Source organism: Peromyscus leucopus, chromosome 1, assembly GCF_004664715.2.
Source record: "Peromyscus leucopus breed LL Stock chromosome 1, UCI_PerLeu_2.1, whole genome shotgun sequence".
In the NCBI taxonomy this organism is placed as follows: domain Eukaryota; kingdom Metazoa; phylum Chordata; class Mammalia; order Rodentia; family Cricetidae; genus Peromyscus; species Peromyscus leucopus.
In genome coordinates this window covers 147,738,198-147,748,282 of record NC_051063.1, presented here as the reverse complement: position 1 = coordinate 147,748,282, position 10,085 = coordinate 147,738,198, and the positions used below count along the sequence as shown (strand labels likewise).

Sequence of the window (10,085 nt, the reverse complement as noted above, 5' to 3'; positions counted from 1 at the left end):
TTGTTAGCATTGATACCAGTGATTTCATTTTCATTATAACCACTCTCCCAAAGACAAAGATAACAAAGGCCGGTGAGGTGCAAGAAAAAGAGACCCCCCCCACACACACACACACATACCTGGTTAACGAGAATACAAATCAGGAAAGTTATAATGGATAGCGGAACAAACTAATAGTAGAACTGCTCTGGGATCCGGCAGCTCCTTGCTTCTGGGATTCACCCAGATATTCTGAAGCCATTGTGTAGAACGGACCCTTGTGCACCCATGTTCACTGTGGCACTGTTCAGGACAGCAGAGTTATGGAATCAATGTAAGTGTCCATCAATGAACAAATGGATAAAGAAAATTTAGCATAAGTACACAACAGAGAGATATTCATCCTTTATAAGAAGAGAGTTGTATACAATTCTGGCACCGTGATGACCACTCTTGACTGTCAACTTGACTACATCTGGAATTAATTAAAACCCAAGCAGCTGGGCACACCCCTGAGGTATTTTTTTTTATTAATTAAATTACTTGAAGTGGAAATATCCACTTTTAATCTGGATCTTTTGAGGTGGGAAGATCCACCTTTAATCTAGACCACAGCTTCTGCTGGCAGCCTATATAAAGGACATGGAAGCTTGCTCTCTTGCCTGCCTGCTCTTCTTCTCACTGGCAAGCCCATCCCTTCACTGGCATTGCAGTCTACTTGTCTGGAATTCTGGCATAGATTGAAGACCAGCTGAGACATCCAGCCTTGTGGACTGAACAACTTCTGGATTCTTGGACCTTCTATTGGTAGACAGACAGTCATTGTTGACTAGCTGTAAGCCATTCTAATAATAAATCCATATAAATACACACACACACACACACACACACATACACACACAATCAGTTCTGTTCTTCTAGAGAACCCTAATTAATACAGATTTTGGTCCCAGAAATGGCTTTAGAGCAACAGAAGTATAAGGATATATTTTTAAAGTATCTGAATAGACTTTCCAATTTGCCAATACCTACAGTTACTGAAGCCTATCCAAGAAGCTTGGAGAGTTCTTACCCATCCATGGTAAGAACTATTTTATAAACTCTTAAAAAAGGACTTAATTCACTTTATTTTTCTTACATAAAAACCCTTGTGTGGTGGTCACAGCTGGTGCCTGGGTCCTCTGAATAGAGACTCTGATGTGGGTTTTCACAAGATGGTCAGTGGATTACTGATAAGGAGACTTGATGAACACAGTTTCCTTCCAGAGGTCAGGGGGGTCAGGTAGCTGCAGGTCTTAGAGATGGCATCAAGGGTGGCCTTGGCAAAGTTGCTTAGGGTTCCAGTGCAACCCCTGGCTGACATGTAGCAGTCATCAATACCCGCCATCATCAGTAGCTTCTTGGGCACAGGAGCAGAGACGATGCCAGTGCCTCTGGGGGCAGGGATGAGACACCCAACACAGAGCCACAGCGGCCTGTCACTTTGCACAGAACTGTGTGGGACTTGCCAATCTTGTTCTCCAAGTAGCCTCTCCACTCAGGGACAATAGAAAGCTTGGCCAAGATGATGGCCCCTCAGATGGCAGTGGCTACCTCCTTGGAGCACTTAACATCAAGATCAACATGACCATTGTCGCCCTCAGTCTTGACAAGAACTCCTCTGGCCAATCCAAGTTTGCTTCTGCTCTGGTGTGCTCTTTGGAACCTCATCCTTTAGGGATATGTCCAAGAAAAAGTCAATAATCTCAAATTTCTTCATGAGCAGGGAGAACAGATAAATCTCCTCCAGGGATTGATCTTCATGTCCTTAACCAGGGGGCCCAGCTTGGTGATGGATCCACTCCTTGTCTTCAGCTTTACCTCCACGAGCCCTGCAGCTTCGACCATGGCCATGGCCCCCTAAGACTGCTGCTGAATCCTCTGTGGAACCCACCGGCAGCCTCCTAATCCTGGGCCCTGGGTCCTCCGGGCCCACCTGCTGCTCTGGTGTCATCTGTCTTTGGTGTTTTCCAGAAGGAGAAGGAGATATTTTTCAAACTTAAGGAGACAGATGCATTTGATTAACCTGATTCATGAACTGCGAGAGACAGTGGCTTTGGTGATTCTGTATGTAAAACTTTTGACAGTTTGTGAAAAAACTAAGGGAGATGCTGCTGGTGGTGTTGGTTGTTCCCCTCACCTCTGGATAAAGGAAAAGGATGAGCTTCTTGATAAAATGAACCAACTTCTAGCATCTCAGAATACAGTGAAGGACAACAATGAACTCGGTGATAAAATCGACCAAGTCCAGGAACACATAACAGTCTGAAGGTTTCTAAGTGTACCCTGGAAGAGAATCTTAATTTAGGGATATTTGATCTCACTGTGAAACCCAAAACTGTGTAAATAAAATGAACCTTGGATCAGGGGTGAAGCCAGCAACTGGTTGACAGGAATTGGCCAGAGAGAGTATGGAGGACCCAGGAAGACAGACGAGAGACACACAGAAGAGAGGAGGGGAGAACTTGGAGTCTCACGGTCTGTTTGGTTTGGGACAGCTAGAGAGATGCTCTGTTGCTTCTCTGAGCTAGCAGGTTTTCACCACAACATCTGACTCCTGAGTCTTTATTGGTAAATAGAACAACAGAGACTCACTTAAAAACTACAGGCAGCAGTGGCAGAGGCCATGCCGACGGGACCAGAAATCCCGCCAGGTTGCATCCTGAGTGGTGAGGCGCTGTCTGCAGGGCCATGGGGCTGCAGATGGTAGTTAAAATGTCAGTAGGTTCAGGTGCGACTGCTAAGCCGATGGAAAAACAACAAATCTCTCCAGCAGCCACAGAGCTCAATTTTGAGAACACCAAACCGAAGCCCTCATGACAAAGCTGACTGAAATACAGCAAAAATTTAAGTCCCAGCCTCAGAGGGTGTCCACAGTTAAAGTAAGGGCATTAATTAGTAAAGACTGGAATCCTGTAACATGGGATGGAGATGTGTGGGAGGACCATATTAAAGCGGAGAACTTTGAATCAGTAGATTCTCAAGGGTTTATCTCACCTGGGGAAGTAGTCCCTCCACCCTCAGCAGAAGAGGTTCTCACAGCCCCAGCCCCTGAAATATTGTGTCTTCTGCCTTTGACTGAGGAAATTAATTTTCACTGTCTGCTGAACCAGCAGTGACTTTCCCTGAAGGGGATGCCAGACAAGACAATACTGATGTCCCTCACTGCCCATCAATGTATTTGTCTCCAGACCTCTAACTGGACTTAGTATAGTCAGGCTCCTAGAGGGGAGGAAGGAAGTGTAGTCCATGAGGAGGTGCGCTACACTACTAAAGAGCTTAATGGACTTGCTAATTCATTCAAGCAGAAGTCTGGGAATGTGTGGGAATGGATTTTAAGGGTGTGGGATGATTGTGAAAGGAACCTAAAACTGGATCAGGCCGAGTTTATTGATATGGGCCCACTGAGTGGAGATTCTAGGTTTAATATGGAAGCTCACACAGTTAAAAAAAAAAAGTGTCAAAAGTTCGTTTGCATGGTTGGCGGAAGCATTTGTCAAAAGCTGGCTACTGAAAAGGAGCTGGAGATGCCTGGTATCCCTTGGGTTAGTGTTGATGAAGGGACTTCAAGGCTCAGGGAAATGGCAATGCTGGTGTGTAAAACCTAATCTTCCCAACAGGAAGGCCCAGAAGACACGACCTTCACTAATCCTATGATGTAAACGGTGAGGGGCACCAGCACATTTGAAGAGCTTTGCTGGTGTCCTTTTCCTTGTGCCAGACCTTAGGATTGGAGATGCTGCTACTCAGTTAAATGAATTAAATGTGATCGGTTTGATTGGGCACGAAGTAGCAGGGGCCAGGTGGCAGCACTTAGTCCCAAGGGCCAACTGATCATTGTTATCATAACGGATGGATGGGCAGGGACGTGGAAAGAGCGTGATTGGAAAATTGGTGAGACAGACATCTAGGGAAGAAGTATAAAGCTATAGCTCTCCAAATGGGTGAAGGTTGTGAAGATACTTGTGTCTCGTGTAATTGCTCATCAAAAGATGACTTCAGCAGAGGAGGAGTTCAGTAATCAAGTAGATGGGATGACCATTCTGTGGACAGGCAGCCTCTTCCCCAGCCAGCCCTGTCATTGCCCAATGGGCAGTTGAACAAAGTGGCTATGGTGGCAGAGATGGAGAATATGCATGGGCTCAAGAACATGGGCTTCCACTCACCAAGGCTGACTTGGCTACAGCTGCTACTGAGTACCAGATCTGCCAACAGCAGAAACCAATACTGGGCCCGAGATATGGCACCATTTCTCAGGGTGACCAGCCAGTGACCTGGTGATAGGTTGATTACATTGTACTCCCTTTGTGGAAAGGACAATGCTTTGTCCTTACTGGAGTAGATACTTACTCTGGTTTTGAATTTGCCTTTCCTGCACATAATGCTTGTGCCAAAACCACCGTCTGTGGACTTATAGAATGCCTGATCCACCAACATGGTATTCCACACAGTATTGCTTCTGACCAGGGAACTCACTTCACAGCAGAGAAGTGTGACAGTGGGCCCATGAGTGTGCAATCCAGTGGTCTTACCCTGTTCCCCACCATCCTGAAGCAGTCGGCCTGATGGAAAGATGGAATGACCTTCTGTAGACCTAATTACAGCACCAATTGTGTGGCAGCAGCCTGGAGGACTGGGGCAGGGTTCTCCAGAAGGTGGTTTATGCTTTGAATCAGTGTCCAATATATGGTATAATTTCTCCCATAGCCAGACTCCAAGGGTCCAGAAATCAAGGAGTAGAAAGGGAAAGAGTTCCACACCCTATCACTTCTAGTGACTCACTAAGAATTTTTTTTTTTTTTTTTTTTTTGCTCCTTTCCCTCATGTTCTTAAGTTTTTCTGGCTTAGAAGTTTTGGTTCCAGAAGAGGAACCCTCATTCTAGGAGCCACAACAAATATTCCATTGAACTGGAAGCTCAGGTTTCTCCTGGGCCACTTTGGGCTTCTGATGCCCTTAAACCAACAGGCTCAGAAAGGAATAACAGTGTTTGGAGGGGTAGTAATCCATAGCACCAAGGGGAAATTGGATTGTCTTTCCACAATGGAGGTAAGAAGGATTATGTGTGGAATCCAGGAGATCCTTTAGGGCGATTCCTGGTGCTACTGTGCCCCATGATTAAAGTCAATGGGGAGCCACAGCAGACTAATCCAGGCAGGATGACAAAGGGCACAGACCCTTCAGGAATGAAGGTGTAAGTCACTCCTCCAGGGAAAGAGCAAGGCCTGCTAAGGTACTTGCTGAGGGTGGAGGAAATACAGAATGGGGAGTAGAGGAAAGTAGTTCTAAATACCAGCTAAGGCTACGTGACCAGTTGCAGAAATTATGCCTAGCGTGATATAGCTATCCTGTGTACAACTGCAAGCATATTATAAATTTTAGACTAGGTGGCAATGTCCCTTGAAGGACATTCTTTTTGCATCTCAATCTTAAATGTGATAACCACTGATATTCTCTTCATCGGTGCTATATTGCCTGATAAAGAGATTGAGAGAAGAAAACAAACACCCATACATGCACATTCTTAACAAAATATGGCAGAAGCACTCACGTCAATTGTCATCTTCTGTAAAAGGAAATGAAGTTATTAAGGCTCAGATCTAAATCCAGAGACTGAGACACACTTGCATGCACATGCAGTTAGGATTAAACCACAATGTTCCAGTAGACTCAGAGAAATCATTTAGGTGAGTATCCGGCCTTCAACATGTCTCAGCTGAGAAAGTCCCGTTAACTGAACAATCAGAAAGGGTTTGCAGTTGAAGATTTCTGCCTAGCCAATGAGATATCTCCCCAAACAAACACTGTGGAAATGACCTTTGTGATGGTTAATGTTGATTGTCAACTTGACCTGATCTAGAATCACCTAGTAGACAAGTCTCCCGTCACACCTGTGAGGAATTATCTACATTATACTACCCCCAGGAATGGCAGTGAGGGGTTATCTTAAATTAGTTGAAGCCAGAAGACCCACCCTAAAAGTAGGTGGCACCATCCCATGCCCTGGGGCCCAGAGCTGCATAAAAAGTGGAACTAGTTAAGTACCAGCATTCAGTCTCCCTCTGCTTCTTGGCTGAGAGCACAATGTGACCAGCCGTCCCAGGCTCCTGCTGTCGTGACTTCCACCAGGACCCACTGTAACCCAAGATAAAATCTTCCTTCCCTGAGTAGCTTTTGCCAGAACGTGTTGTTACATCAGCAGGAAAAGAAACTCACACCCATAAGCAACCTCTTCTGCCTTTGCTGTATAGACACTGCCCAGCTGCCTTCATTTAGCAGATCCAGGAGCAATTCCTAGTTTCCACATCAATCTGCTCCCTTAACCTCGATGACAGTCTACTGGGAGATGGGTAGGCTGTTGGAGTAAACACTTGTGATAGGCAGAATCAGGGAAAAGCGAAAGTGAACAGCTTTGTTGAATCGATCTAACAGGCACTGTGGCTTCCTTCTCGATCGGTGTCCCAGAGTGCTCTTCCTGGCAGATGCCCGCGGCTATCAATGAAGATATAATAATACAATTCCATGTGTCACAAAGCACCCCCATTAGATGGTCCATGAAGAGCAAAAGTAGCACTCATTTTTTATTTCTTTTAGCAGTGCACAGCATATGGCCACACAGTCTCTGCATGGTGCCAACAGCAGGGATGTGGGTGTGTGTGCTGGGTTCCCGCCCAGAAACCCAACTGCACTTGTATCAGATGGCTCTTAATTATTTATCCCTAAGCACCCCCACCCTCCTTTCAGTTCATGTCTCAGTTCACAGTATCAAACAAAGTTTTTAATGGAACTTTTGATGGAAAAGTTTTTAAGCTTGAGCTTTTACACGTGTGCCTCACACACTCAAAGTTCACCCTGTGCATGGCTTGGCTCAGTCATGGTGTCATGGTGTGTACCATGCTGGAATGCACACATGAGGATAGTGCTTCTTCTGTTCTCTATAGCACTGACACCACAGGATGTCTAGTCACAGACATTCTATCACACATTTCCACGTTTCTTTTGTTCTCACCCTGAGCCCCATTACCATGAAGGTGACATTGTCTTCCTTCGGGGTTGGATCTGGTGCCTCAGAGCATCTCGGGCAATCTCTCTACCACTGAACTACATCCTCAACCCAACATAAAGGCTAATTTTACAGGTCTTTTGGAAATACTCTGCCCTGTGCCTTTTTCTTTCTTACACCAATTATATTTTGTGTTGTGTATACGTTTGTATTTTTCTATATATGCACACATGCGTGTGTGGAGGATAAAGGACAACTTTTATGAGTCAGCCTTCTCCATATACATGTGGGTTTGGGGATCTAGCTCAGGAGATCAGCAAGCACTGTTGGGTGCTGAGCCATCTCACTGGCCCTGTTTTTGAAGACAGTGGCAGCGTTCTTTAGCTTGATGCCTTCCCCTTTAGAGACAGAGGTTTTCTATTTTTCTGAGAGACTTCAGTGGTTTTATAACTTCCATTGCATTACCAGAAAGTGTCTTATTATGCTCTGCCTGGAGATATATAAAAACACTGGTCGATTTTTCTTAGTTTCTATTCAAAGCACCATGACTAAGGCAAGTTATAGAAAGAAAGCATTTAATTGGGGACTCACTTACTGTTTAGGATGGTGAGTCTGTGGCATTATGGTGGGGAGCATGGCAGCAGGTAGACAGACATGGTGCACACGAGACACACACACACACACACACACACACACACACACACACACCACACACAGATAACTGGGAATGGTATGGGCTTTTGTACCTTCAGAGCTCATCACCATCCCTTTTCTTCCTACCAGTTTGTCGCATCCAGCTTTGATATGAGGGTATGTTCCTAGTCTTATTGTAACTTGTTATGCCATGTTCAGTCGATATCCTTGGGAAATGTGGTAGTTTGAAGGAAAATGGCCCCCAAAGGGAGTGGGTGTGACTTTGTTGGAGGAAGCATGTCACTATGGGGCCAGGATTTGAGGTTTCCTGTTCTCAGGACACCTACCACTCAGTGAGTCAGTCGACTGTGGAATAGTCCTTTACATGGTGTGAACATATGTTGCTGTGATTGGTTTAATAAATAAGCTGATTGGCCAATAGCTAGACAGGATAAGGTTGGGGGAGAGTCAAACAGAGAATGCTGGGAAGAAGGGCAAAGTCAGAGGAGTAGTGAGCAGACAGACAGAAGCAAGATGAACATGCCATACTGAGAAAAATGTACCAAGCCACATGGCAAAGCATAGATAAAAATATGGGTTAATTGAAAATGTAAAAGTTAGTTAGTAACAAGCCTGAGCTATTGGCTGAGCGTTTATAATTAATATTAAGCCTCTGTGTGGTTACTTAGGAGTGGCTTGTGGGACAGAAACTTCTGCCTACAGAAACTTCCTGTTGCTTGCAAGATGTAGGACTCTCAGCTATTCCTCCAGCACCATGTCTGCCTGCATGCCACCATGCTCTTTACCATGATGATAATGGACCAAACCTCTGAAACTGTAAGTGATCCCCCTCAATTAAATGTTTAATTTTATAAGAGTTGCCATGGTCATGGTGTCTTTTTCCAGCAATCAAAAACCCAAACTAAGACCAGAGGCCTGCTCTTTTCTGAAGGGAAATGGTGGAGTGGATTTGAGGGAAAGGGAAGGTGGGGGGGGTGCTGCAAGGAGTGGAAAGAGGTGAAACTGTAGTCAGGATGTAATGTAGGAGAGAAGAATAAATCTTTAAAAATCCCAGTGACATACCTCTTCCATCAAAGCCATACCTCCTAATCCTTTCCCAACAGTTCCACTATGAATCAAACATATGAGTCTATGGGGACCATTCTCTTTCAAACCATCACATTCCACTCTCTGTCACCATAGATTTGTGTTTAGTTGAGATTCTTCAAACAAAGGAAAGGAACCAAAAGCCCAGTTCCACATTCTTGGGGACTATTGCAACTTCCTCCCCTGTTGCCCCCAGCTGCCCAAGTCCCCACCTAAGCACTCAGCTTTTGACCATACTTGGGCACAAAACCAGCTTGTGACAGACAGGTCATCACCCCTCACCCACAATCTGTAAAACTTTCCTGCCCTGGCTTGGGTGCATGACTTCTCTGGCCTCAATCTCTGAGGCCAGTGAACTCATTTGGGAGTTGCTTTGCTGGCTAAACCTGCTGTTATACTTTTTCAATTCAGCTTGGCCTGGCTACCACATCTGTGGAGAAACTTATTATCAGGGGAGGGAGAGGCAGAAAACCTATTAGTTTGTGTCCATATCATAATGCAAAATTTACTTAGTCCAACTTCAAAAGACTATATAGTCTTACAGTCTCAACACTGTTTCAAAGTCTAGAGTCTCTTCTGAGACTCGAGGCAATCTCTGAATTGAAACCCCCTGTAAAATCAAAAGCAAATTACAAAATTCAAACATACAATGGCACAAAATATATATTTACCATTCAAAAAGAGCATAGTAGGGAAATACTGGACTGAAAGCAAGACTGAAACCCAGCAGGAAAAATTCCAAATTCTGCAACTCTAGGTCTGATATGAAAGGGCTTCAATGGCTCTGCCCTTCCAGTGTTGTGGACTGCAACACACTTCTCTCTCTGGCCTTGTTCCCCTCCCTGTGTGCAGCTCTCCCTGGAAGACACCCTATGGCTCTGGTACCTCCAACATCCTGGGTCCCCAATACAATCCAGGCTTCACTTTCACAGCTTCTCATAATGACTTCTCCAGGCTTCCATGCAGGGACTCCCCTACTACACTCGTGGCCTCAGTAGCTTTCCTTAACTGCAGAGGGAATTCCACAGTTCCTTTACTCATGTATCTTCATGACTCTAAAGCCAGAACCACTTAGGGGAAGCTGCCAAGTTCTACTGCCTGCCTGAGATGGAGTCTGGCCCCTTCCTTGAATTGCATTTGCATAAGATTTGATGTGCCGTTGCTCTTTAGAAACAGATAATTCCTTAGGTCTTTTCTTTCTTTCTTTTTTTTCTTTTAGTAATGTTCAGGGTTAGTTGAGTGGGTTCTCATTCTGAGGGCATCACTCCCTGTATCTCATTTCACATCAGGCCTTTATTTAAAGGTATCTCTTTGAGCACAGGACTT

The 10,085-nt window shown here is 45.0% G+C and overlaps 1 pseudogene; it reads right to left on the bottom strand.

Moving 5' to 3' along the window:
- Window positions 1-1,160: 1,160 nt before the first annotated feature.
- Window positions 1,161-2,254, bottom strand: LOC119087705 (annotated as a pseudogene).
- Window positions 2,255-10,085: the final 7,831 nt, after the last annotated feature.